Source organism: Bombina bombina, chromosome 9 (genome assembly GCF_027579735.1).
Source record: "Bombina bombina isolate aBomBom1 chromosome 9, aBomBom1.pri, whole genome shotgun sequence".
Classification (NCBI taxonomy): Eukaryota; Metazoa; Chordata; class Amphibia; order Anura; family Bombinatoridae; genus Bombina; species Bombina bombina.
In genome coordinates, this window is record NC_069507.1 from 102333613 (window position 1) to 102352693 (window position 19081).

General features: G+C 37.9%; 1 protein-coding gene across 3 annotated transcripts in view; it reads right to left on the reverse strand.

Moving 5' to 3' along the window:
* The window catches only part of SLC43A3 (solute carrier family 43 member 3), a 184435-nt gene extending 165975 nt beyond the window's left edge, over positions 1-18460 (reverse strand). For 2 of the 3 annotated variants that reach the window (XM_053692278.1, XM_053692279.1), the window contains exons 1-2: positions 18213-18460; positions 6333-6463 (exon numbers count right to left, since the gene is read on the reverse strand). The gene's annotated coding sequence lies outside the window, so the exon portion shown is untranslated. The remainder of the gene's footprint in view (positions 1-6332; positions 6464-18212) is intronic. The other variant, XM_053692280.1, reaches the window with a different exon arrangement.
* Positions 18461-19081: the final 621 nt, after the last annotated feature.

Consider the following 19081-nt stretch of genomic DNA (forward strand, 5'->3'; position numbering starts at 1 on the left):
GCATTCCTATTGGCTGATTTGAGTGTTAAATTCAAATCAGCCAATAGGAGGCGAGCTTCTGAAATTCTATTGGGTGTTCAAAATAGCCAATAGGATGAGAGCTTATAAAATTCTATTGGCTGTTCAAATCAGCCAATAGAATTTCAGTAGCTCTCATCCTATTGGCTAATTTGAATTTAACACTCAAATCAGCCAATAGGAATGCAAGGGATGCCATCTTGAATCGCGTCCCTTGCATTCAAGCTCAGTTTACGGCGGTGACTGCATTGAAGATGAGCCCCTAGATGTCGTGGAGTCGGGGAGTGGCGAAATAGGGGTTAATCATATTAGTATAGTGGCGGAGTTTAGTAAATTGGTATAAATAAAGTTAGGAAAAACCCGAATTACGACATAATCGATGACTGTTAGTTAACAACAGTCCGATGCTCATCGCCCTGTACTTGGTGCGCATGTTTTTGACATGTTTTTGACGGGTTTTTTAATAAAGAAGGGGATTTTATTCAGATCTGCGGCAGCAATGTCTGACAATGTCTGGCGAGCTTATTGATGCCGGTGAATGCAATGAGATTGATGCTTTGATAGATAGGCCCCCATGACTAAAAGTTTCACAAACGCTAGGATTTACAGTCACTTTAATCTGTAACATTAATAATTGGTCCCATTGAAGCATTTTGTAAGAATTGGGGATTCTCACTTTCTATATCTATTGCTGATATGACTTTGTCAATTCTGGAATAGCCTTTTTGAAAAATGTCACTTAAAATAGTATATAGAATTTGCACAATTAACAAGTGCATAATAAAAAGACAATACAATAGCATTTACTCTAAGGGGCCTATTTAACATTGTGCGTGCGGACATGATCCACTGTAGCAGTTCATGTCCGCAGCACATCGATAAATGCCGATAGCATACGCTGTCGGCATTTATAATTGCACAAACATTTCTAGTGAAATGCTTGTGCAATGCCGCCCCTGCACATTCGTTGCCAATCGGCTGCTAGCAGGGGGTGTCAATCATCCCGATCGTATCTGATCAGAATGATTGCTGTCCGCCATCTCAGAGGTGGCGGACGAGTTAAGAAGCAGCGGTCTTATGACCGCTGCTTCTTAACTTATGTTTCCGGGGAGTCTGCATAATAAATCGGCCCCCAAATCTTAAATGAGCAGTAGATTCTTTCTCAAATGTCAAAATGAATATTAGTTTGCCAGCCCCATGTATCATGTGACAGACATCAACCAATCGCAGACTTATATACATATACACTGTAAACTCTTGTACATGCTTTGTAGAAGCTGCTACCTCAGAAAATGTACAAATAAAAAGACTTTGCACAGTATTTAATAATGAAAAAGTACAAAATAAAGCTGCGCTTCTCAGCTCTGGCTAGGCTATTATAAACAATCCAAAATACATCAATAGTGTTGATACACGCAAATAGATGATTTCTAAATGCTGTATATAATAATCCATAGGCAAATAGTTCAAAGTGCTGCTAGACAATCAAATATGTGCAATAGATGGCATAAAGCAAAAAAAGGGGGTAAAAATACTTCCCAGCTGCGATAGAACGTGTGGATGCTGCTCGGATGTAAGGCACAGGGCTGTGCTCCTGCTCATATGTAGAACTGTAGAACGAAAAAGAACAAAGAGCGCATACCACTCTAAGTGTAACACCGTTTAATAAATAAAGCACACAGAGCGCTAAAAATTTAACACACACAATGTTAAAACAGATAATATGCACAGTCACCAAATCCTAGTATGTTGCACCGGCTATCGTGGGTGTGTTGTCCGTCGCCCCGTCAGCTCTGTACTTGATCCGACTTCCGGAAAGCCACAGGAAGACTCGCTGAACCGGGGGATACTCAAACTGGAACATCGGTGCCACAGGAACAAGGTGGAGGTGAAGAGAGAGCCTCTACGCGTTTCTTCAGGCTACGACCTGACTTTCTCAAGAGGTATGAATGAAAGTTTCATTGGCTGTGTATCAGTTCAAGTCCTCAAAACGAGACTGGCAAGCGTGTTATACCAGTAAAGTCTTACACATGATTTTTGATAACGAATCATATATTCTGCACAACCCAATAAAACAATGGTATCGTTATTTCTTGGGTAATCACCTGACCCGTGTAGGCCAATCGGGTAACTCATCGCCGCAATTCAACCCGATCAAGTACGATTGGGTTGAATGACACCCCTCCCACGGTTGGCCGCGAATCTGAAGGGGGCGGCGTTGCACCAGCAGCTCACAAGAACTGCTGGTGCAATGCTGAATACAGAGAGCGTATTGCTTTCTCCGCATTCAGCGAGGTCTGTTGGACCTGATTCGCACTGTCGGATCAGGTCTGACAGACCTTTGTTAAATAGGGGCCCTAGTAATTAGATATATCTATATAGTATGTAATATATACCTTTATCTACTCTTGGGATATTTGAGTAGATATGCTTTTTTAATTAGCTACAGTTTCAGAATACGTTGCATTAGTTAACAATATTTATTGGTTCATTGCTGCTTATACATGTAAATTGCTTTGGCAAATCAATGTGTATACTTGGCCACAAAAAAAGAAAAAAAGGAACATAATATGCAAAGAGGACTGCACAGCAGAAATCCAAAGAAAGTGTTTCTTTATTCACATAAAATAGCAATATAATACAGGTGGCCCTCGATTTACAACGGTTCAATTTGCACCGTTTCAGAATAACAGCCTTTTTTTCAGTCATGTGACTGCTATTGAAAAGCACTGAGAAGCAGTGCATTGATTAAAATAGCCAGTAGGTGGAGCTGTCCGCTTGTGCTGCAGCAAAGATATGCAAGCAAAGCAAGCTGAAATTAATTAGTTTAACCAGACCTGAGCTATCGAACAGCTTGCAAAGGAACACGATCTTCCTGTCTATAAATCAGTCAAGATTGGAATGCATAGATAGAACTGTTTGCAGGAAAATGCAAGTAAAGTCTGTGTTGTGTTATTATTTTATTAGGTTTATAATGCTGTTTAGCAAATGTTTTTGTTCATTTAACTTAGTTTAATTATATATTCTGTGTTGTGTGATTATTTTATTAGGTTTATAATGCTGTTCAGCGTTTAAAGTCTTCATTTCAAAGCTTTAAAAATAATGTATTAGGTGTTACTTATGCCAATTTTGAGAGGGGCCTGGAACCTAACTCCCTCACTTCCCATTGACTTACATTATAAACTGGGTTTCAATTTACAACGGTTTCACTTTACAACCATTCCTTCTGGAACCTAACCCCGGCGTAAACTGAGGGCTACCTGTAGTAAAGTTTTAAGGCTATATGAAATAAGCTAACAAGGACACCTCTAAATAGCTGAAACCATGCCCCATACGGTATCAATCAATCAAATAAGCACTGGCATTGGATTGTTGGTGTGCAGTTCTCATATTACATCATCTGTTTTGTCATATTTTAAAGGGATCTGAAACCCACAAATTTTCTTTTGTGATTCAGACAGAGCAAACCATTTAAAAAAAAACATTTCCAATTTACTTCTATTATCAAATTTGCTTCATTCCCATGATATTCTGTATTGAAGAGATACCTAGGTAGGCATCTGGACCACTACATGTACATACTTTTTATTTTTTTGTCATTTTACACAGAAATAGACTATGCGTTGCGGGCTGAGGAACGGAGAAATGTATAACAAAATGAAACGGTAATTATTTATATAATTTAGCGTTTGCAATGAAAGTGCCCATCAGTGAGCTTGTACACTGCATCTGAGTGCTGCAGGACTATGTGAGTACCCTGTGATGTACATATGAGGCACCTTCTGGGGTGGGTATATATATTTATATATGTCCGAGCTGCAGGAAACTCCATGGCTGGAGTTCCTAAACTCATATGGCATCATATGGAACCAGAGCACGGTCGTTGCTCCAGTTTCATATGAAGTAAGGTGTCTGATCGTTACAGACAATGACACTGTGTGTGTCACTGTCTGTAACGATCATTCTGGTACTGGTGGAAGGCGAGTGGTCTTCCCAGCTTAGTAGGGGAGTGGGAGGGGTTATACACTGTGGACAATTGTTTGGATAGGGTGTGACCCTACACTGATGAGGGAGGGATCTGGACGATTGGGGCTATGCTGCCAAATATAAATATAGGGGGAGGGAGACCTTCACTATGGCATAGTGGGTTTGAAGGGAGAGGGGCCCATGCAATATAAATAAATATAGGGGGAGGGTTGACCCTTCACTATGGCACAGTTGGTGTGAAGAGAGAGGGGTGCATACACAATCTAAATAAATATAATGCGGAGGGTGACCCCATGAATATACAGGGGTAGGTGGGGAGGGGGAGATGGAGCAAAAAAGGAAAAAAATAAATATATATAAATATATAATATGTATAGAAAGTTTACAGACCGCACTCGCTGGGTTTCAGACAAACTTCATTCATTCTGATGACGTTTCGAGGATAATCTCCCCTTCCTCAGACCAGTATATATATAAACGTATATGTTTCTGGGCAGGGGGTGTGTATAGCAACACAAGAAACCAGTAATAGTGTTTACTTGTCATGTGATCACTGCAATAGGTATTGCAGTGATCACATGGGCTAAAATGTAACAAAAATGAAAAATAAAGTAACTATTCCTGCCTGACAACTGCTCAGTTGCAATTTTGCTTCCAGTCAGGCAGGATCATTACTTTGTAGCAGAAAAGCTTTTCTGAAAGCTATTGACAAATTTGACAACCCATCACTAAACCAACAGCTTTTTTCAAAGCTAATTTATTTTTTTCCGATATATATATTTTTTTTATTATTTTTTTTTCAAAGCTATTTTATTATTTTATTTTTTATATAACAGTATATACTGTATTGATAATTGCTTCCATCTATATATATTGCCATATACTATATACTGTAAATACCATATATTCTTTCCCCAAAAAATTGCCACCTATAGATTTATTACTTTTTTATCTTTTTATTTTTTGCTGACCAGTGGGAATCCCACTGACGCTAACGTTTCCTGTTATCAGTCAGTAATTGGGTGACCCACTAAGGGAAGCAAAAAATAATAAACAAAAAATAAGCTTTGTAAAAAAAAAATCTGTTATATTATACTACAAGATTTTGGGTTTTCTTGCAGCAAGATATATACCTTAGATTTGGCTAAATGGCAAGAGGATTTTACAATGTTAAGGAGGCAAACGAAATTGTAAATGATACAGACTCTGATCTTGACCCCTCTGAATCACAATACCATCATAGAACAGTGACACTGATGTCAAGCCTCATATTCCCCCCCAAAAAACAAAGGCCAAATCTCCACAAGAACAATTTAATTTGGAATACCCCTCATTTTTATAACCCTGAATTTCCTGATTTTACTAATTCTGCTGGTATCAATGCAGGCATCATTTCAATCCAGCAGACTTCTTCAAAATATTTTTCAGATGTTATTTTGGAAGAAATGGCTTGCCAGACTAACCATTACGCAAACCAGTGCTTGGCCCAGAAATCCCCTACATATTTTAAAAACTATAATTGGTTCTCAACAACTATTGCAGAGTTAAAACAATTTGGGGAACTCTCTTATTATTGGCATCATACACAAGCCAAGCATCAAATTGTATAAGTCTACCCACCCTGTATTTTCAACACTTCTGTTCCCAGCAGTAATGCCAAGATCAAGGTATGAAATCTTAAACAGTTTCCTCCACTTTACAGATAACACAGGGGCATATGTATCAAGCTCCGAATGGAGCTTGATGCCTCGTGTTTCTGGCGAGTCTTCAGACTCGCCAGAAACAGCAGTTATGAAGCAGCGGTCACAAAGACCGCTGCTCCATAACATGTCCGCCTGCTCTGAGCAGGCGGACAGACACCTCCGGAAATCAACCTGATCGAGTACAATCGGGTTGATTGACACCTCCCTGCTGGCGGCCCATTGGCCGCGAGTCTGCAGGGGGCGGCGTGCTGCTGGTGCAATGCTGAATACGGCGAGCGTATTGCTCGCCGTATTCAGCGATGTCTGTCGGACCTGATCCGCACTGTCGGATCAGGTCCGACAGACATTGATATCTAGAGGCCACAGACTCTAACTTTTACTGACCCAAATTATGACAGATTATATAAAATTACTAATTGATTATTTTAACAAATTATTTGCTAAAGTATATACCCTATCTAAAAATATTTGTATTGACGAGTCCCTAATGCTTTTCAAACTAAAGAGCACATTATGGTATTAGATTCTATAAACTGTGTGAGAGTTCTACAGGCTACATACAAATTTTTTAGAGTATATTAAAGGAAAGACGGTTAATTAGATCCACCTAGCTGCCCACCTTACCTTACAACAAGTGAGAAAATTGTCTGGGACCTCATTCATCCCTTGTTAGGACATTGGTATCATCTTTATGTTGATAATTATTATACTAGTATCCCCCTTTTCAAAAACGTATTTTGCCTTGACACCGCAGCCTGTGGAACAATTTGAAAAAAAAATGTAAAGTGTTCCCACAGCAATTAGTCTCCAAGAATCTAAAGGCAGGAAACACAGCAGTGCTATGGAGTGAAGAACTCCTAGCAGTTAAATTTAGTTACAAAACCCCCACACAGTTTGCATTGTAGACTACAACAAATACAAGGGTGGAGTAGACCCCCCTGGCCAGATAATGAAGCCTTATTGAGCTCAAGCTCAAGCTAAAGGGTAGTAGATTCAGGAGTAATTTGAGGAAGCACTTCTTTACAGAAAGAGTGATTGATTTATGGAATAAACTTCCTCAAGAGGTAGTAGCAACAAACACTGTGGGGGACTTTAAAAATGCATGGGACAAGCATAGGGCTATCCTACGAACTAGATAAGTTTATACTGTTAGGTAAGGTCGGGCAGACTTGCTGGGCCTATGGCTCTTATCTGCCATCAATATCTATGTTTCTATGTTTCTATCTTGCCTCAAGAAAAAACAAAACCTGGTATAAAACGCTTGCTGTCTATATGATTAAGATGACACATTTTAATTCTTACATCTTGTACAAAACCTGTGCATCTCGCAACAAGCTTTCCTAAATTAACAAATAGAGGTGATTGCAAACCTTTTATTTGAAAATAGTGAAACTTCCCAAAACTTTCAGTGTGAAAACCAGGACATGAAACCCAATTTTTTTCTTTCATGATTTAGAAAGAGCATACAATTATAAACAACTTTCTAATTTTCTTCTATTATCTATTTTGCTTCATTCTCTTGATATTCTTTGCTGAAAAGCATATCTAGATATGCTTAGTAGCTGCTCATAGATGCCTCCTGTGATTGGTTCACTGTGTGCATTGCTATTTCTTCATTAAAGTATATCTAAAGAATAAAGCAAATTAGGTAATAGAAGTAAATTGGAATGTTGTTTAAAATTGTATTATCTACCTTAATCATGAAAGAAAATGTTTGGGTATAGTGTCCCTTTAACTGGCAGACATTTCCCCAGTAATATCCCCCCTACAGCAAGGAAGGCCTGTTCCCAAAAATGCTGCAGAGTTTGCACAAAAAATGGAGTGAGGAAAGACTCACGTTTTCACTGTATGACATGCCCATCAAAACCTGGTTTATGCATCAAAAATTGCTTTTAAATTTACCATACAGTTAAAAAATACTGGTGAAAATGCTGGCTATACATAGGGTTGCCACCCAGCCGGTATTTTACCGACACGGGGCGCGATCCGATATAGATCGCAGTTTGCAGCGCAAGCGAGGGAACCGGCGTCGCCCGCAGTTTCAGCTCGCAACTCGAGCTATCCCATATAAGTCGCCGTCAGATGCTAACGTGCCGTAAGTCTGACAAACCAGCGATGTCCAGAAATCTGCGCAAGTACAAATTTCTGGCGTCGCCAGTGACTTGCGGCACGTTAGAAACTGCCGGCGCCTATAAAACCTGACTAAAGTCTAAAACACCCGCACTGTCTAACACGCCTCCCTAACATAGCCCGACAAGTCTAACACGCCTCCCTAACATAGCCCGACACGTCTAACCCTCTATCCGCTATCCCCCCTCACTATCCTAACAATACAAAAGCTATTAACCCCTAAACCGCCGCTCCCGTACCCCGCCGCAACCTAATAAAGTTATTAACCCCTAAACCGCCGCTCCCGTACCCCGCCGCCAGCTATATTATATCTATAACCCCCTAACGTGAGCCCCTTACACCGCCGCCATCTCTATTAAAATGATTAACCCCTAATTTAATCTACCTACCCCGCCGCCAGCTATATTATCTATATTAACCCTAACTATATTATAGTTAATATAGGTATTACATTATATATATTAACTATATTAACTCTAATTATATTAGGGTTAATATAGTTAATATAGTTACTATAGTATTTATATTAACTATATTAACTCTATCTAACCCTAACACCCCTAACTAAATTTATATTAAATTAATCTAATTCATTTATAAACTAAAATATTCCTATTTAAATCTAAATACTTACCTATAAAATAAACCCTAAGATAGCTACAATATAATTAATAATTACATTGTAGCTATGTTAGGGTTAATATTTATTTTACAGGTAAATTGTTAATTATTTTAACTAGGTATAATAGATATTAAATAGTTATTAACTATTTAATATCTACCTAGTTAAAATAATTACCCAATTACCTGTAAAATAAATCCTAACCTAAGTTACAAATACACCTACACTATCAATAAATTTAATAAACTACAAACATCTATCTAAAAATACAATTAAATTAACTAAACTAAATTACAAAAAAAAACAAACACTAAATTACAAAAAATAAAAAAAGATTACAAGATTTTTAAGCTAATTACACCTATTCTAAGCCCCCTAATAAAATAATAAACCCCCAAAATAAAAAAAATTCCCTGCCCTATTCTAAATTAAACAAATTTCAAAGCTCTTTACCTTACCAGCCCTTAAAAGGGCCTTTTGTGGGGCATGCCCCAAAGAATTCAGCTCTTTTGCATACAAATACAATCCCCCCCCCCATTACAACCCACCACCCACATACCCCTATTCTAAAACCACCCAAACCCCCCTTAAAAAAGCCTAACACTACCCCCCTGAAGATCTCCCTACCTTGTCTTCACCACACCGGGCCGAACTCCTGATCCGATCCGGGCGATGTCTTCCTCCAAGCGGCAAAGAAGAATTCTTCCTCCGGCGATGTCTTCCTCCAAGCGGCAAAGAAGAATTCTTCCTCCGGCGACGTCTTCCTCCAAGCGGCAGCAAAGTCTTCATTCTTCCGGCGGCATCTTCAATCTTCTTTCTTCGCTCCGCCGCCGCGGAGCATCCATCCCGGCCGACTGCTGTACTACGAATGAGGTACCTTTAAATGACGTCATCCAAGATGGCGTCCGCCGAATTCCGATTGGCTGATAGGATTCTATCAGCCAATCGGAATTAAGTTAGAAAAATCTGATTGGCTGATTGAATCAGCCAATCAGATTCAAGTTCAATCCGATTGGCTGATCCAATCAGCCAATCAGATTGAGCTCGCATTCTATTGGCTGTTCCGATCAGCCAATAGAATGCGAGCTCAATCTGATTGGCTGTTCGGATCAGCTAATCGGATTGAACTTGAATCTGATTGGCTGATTCAATCAGCCAATCAGATTTTTCTAACTTAATTCCGATTGGCTGATAGAATCCTATCAGCCAATCGGAATTCGGCGGACGCCATCTTGGATGACGTCATTTAAAGGTACCTCATTCGTAGTACAGCAGTCGGCCGGGATGGATGCTCCGCGGCGGCGGAGCGAAGAAAGAAGATTGAAGATGCCGCCGGAAGAATGAAGACTTTGCTGCCGCTTGGAGGAAGACGTCGCCGGAGGAAGAATTCTTCTTTGCCGCTTGGAGGAAGACATCGCCGGAGGAAGAATTCTTCTTTGCCGCTTGGAGGAAGACATCGCCCGGATCAGATCAGGAGTTCGGCCCGGTGTGGTGAAGACAAGGTAGGGAGATCTTCAGGGGGGTAGTGTTAGGCTTTTTTAAGGGGGGTTTGGGTGGTTTTAGAATAGGGGTATGTGGGTGGTGGGTTGTAATGGGGGGGGGGGATTGTATTTGTATGCAAAAGAGCTGAATTCTTTGGGGCATGCCCCACAAAAGGCCCTTTTAAGGGCTGGTAAGGTAAAGAGCTTTGAAATTTGTTTAATTTAGAATAGGGCAGGGAATTTTTTTTATTTTGGGGGTTTATTATTTTATTAGGGGGCTTAGAATAGGTGTAATTAGCTTAAAAATCTTGTAATCTTTTTTTTATTTTTTGTAATTTAGTGTTTGGTTTTTTTTGTAATTTAGTTTAGTTAATTTAATTGTATTTTTAGATAGATGTTTGTAGTTTATTAAATTTATTGATAGTGTAGGTGTATTTGTAACTTAGGTTAGGATTTATTTTACAGGTAATTGGGTAATTATTTTAACTAGGTAGATATTAAATAGTTAATAACTATTTAATATCTATTATACCTAGTTAAAATAATTAACAATTTACCTGTAAAATAAATATTAACCCTAACATAGCTACAATGTAATTATTAATTATATTGTAGCTATCTTAGGGTTTATTTTATAGGTAATTATTTAGATTTAAATAGGAATATTTTAGTTTATAAATGAATTAGATTAATTTAATATACATTTAGTTAGGGGTGTTAGGGTTATATAGAGTTAATATAGTTAATATAAATACTATAGTAACTATATTAACTATATTAACCCTAATTTAATTAGGGTTAATATAGTTAATATATATAATGTAATACCTATATTAACTATAATATAGTTAGGGTTAATATAGATAATATAGCTGGCGGCGGGGTAGGTAGATTAAATTAGGGGTTAATCATTTTAATAGAGATGGCGGGGGTGTAAGGGGCTTACATTAGGGGTTAATAATATTAATATAGCTGGCGGCGGTATAGGGGGATTAGATTAGGGGTTAATAATTTTTATATAGGTGGCGGCGGTGTAAGGGGTCAGATTAGGGGATAGATAAGGTAGATGGTGGCGGTTTTAGGGGCTCACAGTAGGGGGTTAGTTTATGTAGATGGCGGCGGGGTCCGGGAGCGGCGGTTTAGGGGTTAATAACTTTATTAGGGATTTCGGGGGGGGGATCGCGGTTGACAGGGAGATAGACATTGCGCATGCGTTAGGTGTTAGGTTTATTTTAGAAGATCGCGGTTGACAGGGAGATAGACATTGCGCATGCGTTAGGTGTTAGGTTTATTTTAGCAGCCAGTTTAGGAAGTTACGGGTCTCCAATAGTCAGCGTAAGGCTTCTTACGGCTGCTTTTTGTGGCGAGGTGAAAATGGAGTAAGTTTTCTCCATTTTCGCCACGTAAGTCCTTACGCTGCATATTGGATACCAAACTGCGCGGGTTTGGTATACCTGCCTATAGCCCAAAAAACTACGGGCGACGGCAGAAATATACGTGCGTAACTTCTAGGTTACGCCGTATATGTGATACCAAACCCGCGCAAATATTGGCGTCGCCGGCTTTTGCGGGCGACGATTTTTATCGGATCGACCCCATGACCGGTATTTTTAAGGTTCATGTCAATGTAGAAAATAAAGAATAAATATTGAAAGAAAGCCCCTGTCAAAGTGCAACTTCTTCTGAGTGTGATCAATACTAGTTATAAACAAATGAGCATTTAAAATCAGTCCTATCAGCTTTAGTTTTTGAGTTATGCTGTTTAATTATTTATGCAAATTTATGTTAATTAGCATTAGTATTTTCTTCCAAGAATGGCAACCCTTGTTATACATAAATTGTATATCCCAAAATCTGTGTATTTTAAAAAATGTATCACGCTTGCCATAAATACGGATGGCTGGTGGCATGAAAAAAGAGATTAACCCTTTCAGAACTGTGATCCACAGCTGCAATTAGTGGCCCTCTTTGACCCTTTGCTCAAACATATCTAAAAATCCCCTTTCAGAACTGTAAATGCACAGCTGCCATTCATTACCTTATATGACCCTTGGAAAAAATATCTAAAAAATCTCCTTTCAGAACTGGGATTCACAGCTACAATTTGCAGCCTTCTAATTACCAAAACCAATGACAAGCTCATGCATGTCTGATACCCTAAAAAAGATTTTTAAATCATTTGAATTTTCATTGTACATGTTTTCTGTAAATAATGTCAGTGAGAACCCCAACATTTGTGAAAATAATCTTTTTTTTTTTCTAAATTATTGCATTTATCTGACTGCCAGCATGATAAATACCAAAATAGGCCTAGATCAATTCCTTGGGTTGTCTATATAAAGTTTATTTGGGCAGTTATGCAATAGCAAATTAATCATTAACCTTTTGCCTGAAAATATCTAAAAATCCCCTTTCAGAGTTGTGGGGGTCGATCCGATAAAAATCGTCGCCCGCAAAAGCCGGCGACGCCAATAATTGCGCGGATTTGGTATCCTATATACGGCGTAAGCTAGAAGTTACGCGCGTATATTTCTGCCGTCGCCCGCAGTTTTTTGGGCCATAGGCAGGTATACCAAACCCGCGCAGTTTGGTATCCAATATGCAGCGTAAGGACTTACGTGGCGAAAATGGAGAAAACTTACTCCATTTTCACCTCGCCACAAAAAGCAGCCGTAAGAAGCCTTACGCTGACTATTGGAGCCCCGTAACTTCCTAAACTGGCTGCTAAAATAAACCTAACACCTAACGCATGCGCAATGTCTATCTCCCTGTCAACCGCGATCTGCTAAAATAAACCTAACACCTAACGCATGCGCAATGTCTATCTCCCTGTCAACCGCGATCCCCCCCCCCCCCCCCCGAAATCCCTAATAAAGTTATTACCCCCTAAAACGCCGCTCCCGGACCCCGCCGCCATCTACATAAACTAACCCCCTACTGTGAGCCCCTAAAACCGCCGCCATCTACCTTATCTATCCCGTAATCTGACCCCTTACACCGCCGCCACCTATATAAAAATTATTAACCCCTAATTTAATCTACCTACCCCGCCGCCAGCTATATAAAAATTATTAACCCCTAATCTAATCCCCCTATACCGCCGCCAGCTATATTAATATTATTAACCCCTAATGTAAGCCCCTTACACCGCCGCCATCTCTATTAAAATGATTAACCCCTAATTTAATCTACCTACCCCGCCGCCAGCTATATTATCTATATTAACCCTAAGTATATTATAGTTAATATAGTTATTACATTATATATATTAACTATATTAACCCTAATTATATTAGGGTTAATATAGTTACTATAGTATTTATATTAACTATATTAACTCTATCTAACCCTAACTACATTTATATTAAATTAATCTAATTAATTTATAAACTAAAATATACCTATTTAAATCTAAATACTTACCTATAAAATAAACCCTAAGATAGCTACAATATAATTAATAATTACATTGTAGTTATGTTAGGGTTAATATTTATTTTACAGGTAAATAGTTAATTATTTTAACTAGGTATAATAGATATTAAATAGTTATTAACTATTTAATATCTACCTAGTTAAAATAATTACCCAATTACCTGTAAAATAAATCCTAACCTAAGTTACAAATACACCTACACTATCAATAAATTTAATAAACTACAAACATCTATCTAAAAATACAATTAAATTAACTAAACTAAATTACAAAAAAAAAAAAACACTAAATTACAAAAAATAAAAAAAAGATTACAAGATTTTTAAGCTAATTACACCTATTCTAAGCCCCCTAATAAAATAATAAACCCCCAAAATAAAAAAATTCCCTGCCCTATTCTAAATTAAACAAATTTCAAAGCTCTTTACCTTACCAGCCCTTAAAAGGGCCTTTTGTGGGGCATGCCCCAAAGAATTCAGCTCTTTTGCATTCAACAAATACAATCCCCCCCCCCCATTACAACCCACCACCCACATACCCCTATTCTAAACCCACCCAAACCCCCCTTAAAAAAGCCTAACACTACCCCCCTGAAGATCTCCCTACCTTGTCTTCACCACACCGGGCCGAACTCCTGATCCGATCCGGGCGATGTCGTCCTCCAAGCGGCAAAGAAGAATTCTTCCTCCGGCGACGTCTTCCTCCAAGCGGGAGCAAAGTCTTCATTCTTCCGGCGGCATCTTCAATCTTCTTTCTTCGCTCCGCCGCCGATCAGCCAATAGAATGCGAGCTCAATCTGATTGGCTGATTGGATCAGCCAATCGGATTGAACTTGAATCTGATTGGCTGATTCAATCAGCCAATCAGATTTTTTTAACTTAATTCCGATTGGCTGATAGAATCCTATCAGCCAATCGGAATTCGGCGGACGCCATCTTGGATGACGTCATTTAAAGGTACCTCATTCCAAGTTCAGCAGTCGGCCGGGATGGATGCTCCGCGGCGGCGGAGCGAAGAAAGAAGATTGAAGATGCCGCCGGAAGAATGAAGACTTTGCTCCCGCTTGGAGGAAGACGTCGCCGGAGGAAGAATTCTTCTTTGCCGCTTGGAGGACGACATCGCCCGGATCGGATCAGGAGTTCGGCCCGGTGTGGTGAAGACAAGGTAGGGAGATCTTCAGGGGGGTAGTGTTAGGCTTTTTTAAGGGGGGTTTGGGTGGGTTTAGAATAGGGGTATGTGGGTGGTGGGTTGTAATGGGGGGGGGGGATTGTATTTGTTGAATGCAAAAGAGCTGAATTCTTTGGGGCATGCCCCACAAAAGACCCTTTTAAGGGCTGGTAAGGTAAAGAGCTTTGAAATTTGTTTAATTTAGAATAGGGCAGGGAATTTTTTTATTTTGGGGGTTTATTATTTTATTAGGGGGCTTAGAATAGGTGTAATTAGCTTAAAAATCTTGTAATCTTTTTTTTATTTTTTGTAATTTAGTGTTTGTTTTTTTTTGTAATTTAGTTTAGTTAATTTAATTGTATTTTTAGATAGATGTTTGTAGTTTATTAAATTTATTGATAGTGTAGGTGTATTTGTAACTTAGGTTAGGATTTATTTTACAGGTAATTGGGTAATTATTTTAACTAGGTAGATATTAAATAGTTAATAACTATTTAATATCTATTATACCTAGTTAAAATAATTAACTATTTACCTGTAAAATAAATATTAACCCTAACATAGCTACAATGTAATTATTAATTATATTGTAGCTATCTTAGGGTTTATTTTATAGGTAAGTATTTAGATTTAAATAGGTATATTTTAGTTTATAAATTAATTAGATTAATTTAATATAAATGTAGTTAGGGTTAGATAGAGTTAATATAGTTAATATAAATACTATAGTAACTATATTAACCCTAATATAATTAGGGTTAATATAGTTAATATATATAATGTAATAACTATATTAACTATAATATACTTAGGGTTAATATAGATAATATAGCTGGCGGCAGGGTAGGTAGATTAAATTAGGGGTTAATCATTTTAATAGAGATGGCGGCGGTGTAAGGGGCTTACATTAGGGGTTAATAATTTTAATATAGATGGCGGCGGTGTTAAGGGCTCACTTTAGGGGGTTATAGATATAATATAGCTGGCGGCGGGGTACGGGAGCGGCGGTTTAGGGGTTAATAACTTTATTAGGTTGCGGCGGGGTAAAGGAGCGGCGGTTTAGGGGTTAATAGCTTTTTTATTGTTAGGATAGTGAGGGGGGATAGCGGATAGAGGGTTAGACAGTGCGGGCTATGTTAGGGAGGCGTGTTAGACAGTGCGGGCTATGTTAGGGAGGCGTGTTAGACAGTGCGGGTGTTTTAGACTTTAGTCAGGTTTTATAGGCGCCGGCAGATTCTAACGTGGCGCAAGTCACTGGCGACGCCAGAAATTTGTACTTGCGCAGATTTCTGGACATCGCTGGTTTGTGAGACTTACGGCACGTTAGCATCTGACGGCGACCTATATGGGATGGCTCGAGTTGCGAGCTGAAACTGCGGGCGACGCCGGTCTCCTCGCTTGCGCCGCAAACTGCGATCGATATCGGATCGCGCCCCTGATTCACAGCTGCAATTAGCGGCCTTTTAATTACCAAAACCATTGACAAACCTATACATATGCATTTGTCTAATGACTACACACATTATATATTTTGGGGTTTGTGACAATTAGTATTTTATATACTTATTTACTTTTTTGGGGGTAAATCTACAATAATTTCATAATTCTGTGAATAAATAACAATTTGAAACTGTTATCCCCTTAAAGTTCTTTTTATGCCAATATATATATATTTCATAGTTAAATAAATAAAAAAAGGGCTAGATTACAAGTGGAGCACTAAATATCTCTGTGATGAAATCGATATTTGCGTTCCACTGTGTATTACCAGCGCAAGATAATGTGCTCTGGTATTACTCGTTTTTAGCAACGCAAACGCGACCTCACATTCGCATCGCTGGGAAGCATTGTGCTCACAAGAGCACGCTTCCATAGGTTCCTATGGGAGCCTCATTCAGATGCTGTCAGAGTGCCTTTTTTTCTAACATCCCACTCCTACCAACTTTATCCCCAAAATATTCTGTAGTGCAGCACTTTTATTTAAAAAAAAAGATGTTGCCATCTTTATTTTCTTAATAAAATACACTAGACAGCATTTTGGGGGCATTTGAGGCACATTTATAAAATTACCCAGAGATCTGATCTGTGTTTAATTGTATAAGCGTTAGTTGCTATCATGAGCTTACGGTAGCAATATCCAACCACTTGTAATGGCTGGTTATTTATTGTGCGCCTGCAAACAGGCAAATTTGCCCGTTTGTGGGCGCGCAATAATTTAGCGTTCCACTTGTAATCTAGCGCAAAGGCTTTATTTCTGTTTAAATTGAATGATAGCAAAAATGCAAACAAATTATCCAATACTTTGAGCAAGTTTTTCTCTAAAATTCCCGGTAGTGAAGGAGTTAAAGAAAAACTGTTACAAGTTAAAAGGGGAAATCAAATCAGCCATCAATTAAATCAGTTACATATGTATATACTATTATTTTTTTCATTTTAATATACTTGGAAATATCTACTCAAGAAAACTGTATTAGCTTTTTTTAAAGCAAAGCCAAAAATGTTCAATTTTCTTGGACTGAGGAGCAATAAAGTTTTGTTTTTCTTCATTCCTCTGGGACTTGCAGTGAAAACTTTAAATGCCCCCAAGGAAAATTTTGCTTAACCCACTCTGCAAGGCCAGTGTGTTATAGCAAAGCATACAGCTTTAAAATTTACCTGTTTAAATGTTATTACATTATCACAAAAACAAAATATGCATGCAAATGAAATAAAAACCTCATGATATTGAATTCAAATAATTACTGGAAATATGAGACGTGTTCTTTTTAAATCAAGGTAGACCAGGAATACAAATTTAAATGCATACAAATTCAATTTCACTTGGTTATTTAGTAAATACATTATAGTTGAAGATACAATTAAATATATACTTTGTTTTGCTTGTCAGAACATATTTTAAACACTCCTCAGCAACAGAGGTTAAAAAGAAATGTATTATTTTTTATATTCTACAAGGGAACCTCTACAGTAGATCTCTCTTTAGTAGTCTTTTTGATTATAAGTTTTATTGAATCTAGCCTAAGAAAGGCAAAAAGAGAAACAAATATATGAACAGAAAACAAGTGAAAGGGCAGATAAACAGGTTTAACCCCTTACCGGGACATTCCAGCCAAAATTGGAATTCACATGTATGTATTTTAGTTTTCAATAGAACATTTGTGCAATATACATGAATTTGCACAAAAGCTTCTAATAAAAGCTATTGCTGTTTTAAATATGTATTTAAGTATGCACCGTGCACCAGCATTTTAAACACAGCCCTTGCTCAGAAAGCCTAAGGTGATTTTACCATCTGGTAGTGACTCCATTTGTTAATTGCTGACATGATACAAGCCCCACTGGCGATTTGAGTATATGCAGTATTTAAAATGCTGGTGCACTGAGAATATCTAGCTATCCTTCACATGCACGTGCAAAGAAAATCGCTAAACACTAAAATAGTAATAACTTTTACTAGAAGCATTTTTGCCAATACATGTATATTGCAAATATGTTTCTATTCAAAGATGTAATTCATCTATGTGCATTTAAATTTTTGACCGGAACGTCCCTTTATGGACACATCTCCAGTTTGCTTGATTGTTCCATGACAGAATAATTCTGTCATTGGTCATTAAATGGTTAATGAAAATTAACTTTGCAGAGATAGTGATAAAGATTTAACTTACCCATCCTTTTTTGCCAACTGTGAGAATGTCGTTTTGTGACTATTTGTCTATAGGTTTTCCATCTACGTTGTAGTTTAACTAGATTTCTCCTTTTACCGTGCTATTCTCAAAGGATACAATAGTATTTGCAGCAAATAATCTCATACTAACTTTACAGACTGTTTTCTTTTCATCCTGCAAACGTGTCAACCAAGTACTTCAGTTATTTCTTCCCCCAACTGCCAGAAGAATGAGAAATCTTGAAAATCCTGCACACCTGTCAAAGCTATCTAAAGGTATGTTCTACTTTAAACAAATGACAAAATGCCTGTAGGGTTTGTATTAGGTAATATACTGTTCATGGCAAACTATGCATTCTTATTTTGCAAACGCTATTTCCATCCTATAATAAAATAATGTACAAAGAGCAATAATTGCATGGAAACTGCCATATATGAGAACAGAACTGTTATGTATATATTTTTTTTATTTATATAAGGAATTTGACATGAATGTCAGACAAACTTACCAGACTGCTGTGAAGATCACAATATTATTTCACATCTGGCTCTTGATATGTCTCCAAAACCTTGTGAAATATGGAAAAACACATCTGACTCCTCTTTGCCTGTTTATTTAATAATAGAAGTAAAATGCATTACTGATACAGTTTGTTGAATGTGTTTAAAATAATGACAACACATAATTGAAAGATTTTATTCAGGATTGTTGTAATAATCATTCACCTGGCTAATTTATCTAACGTCTGATATTGAGAAGAATATGAATGGACTTTAATTTGTTAAAGATTTGAATATAATTTAATAATTGAGTTCAATAAAGCAGCGGTCGCCAACCAGTGGTCCATGGACCACTGTTGGTCCACAAGA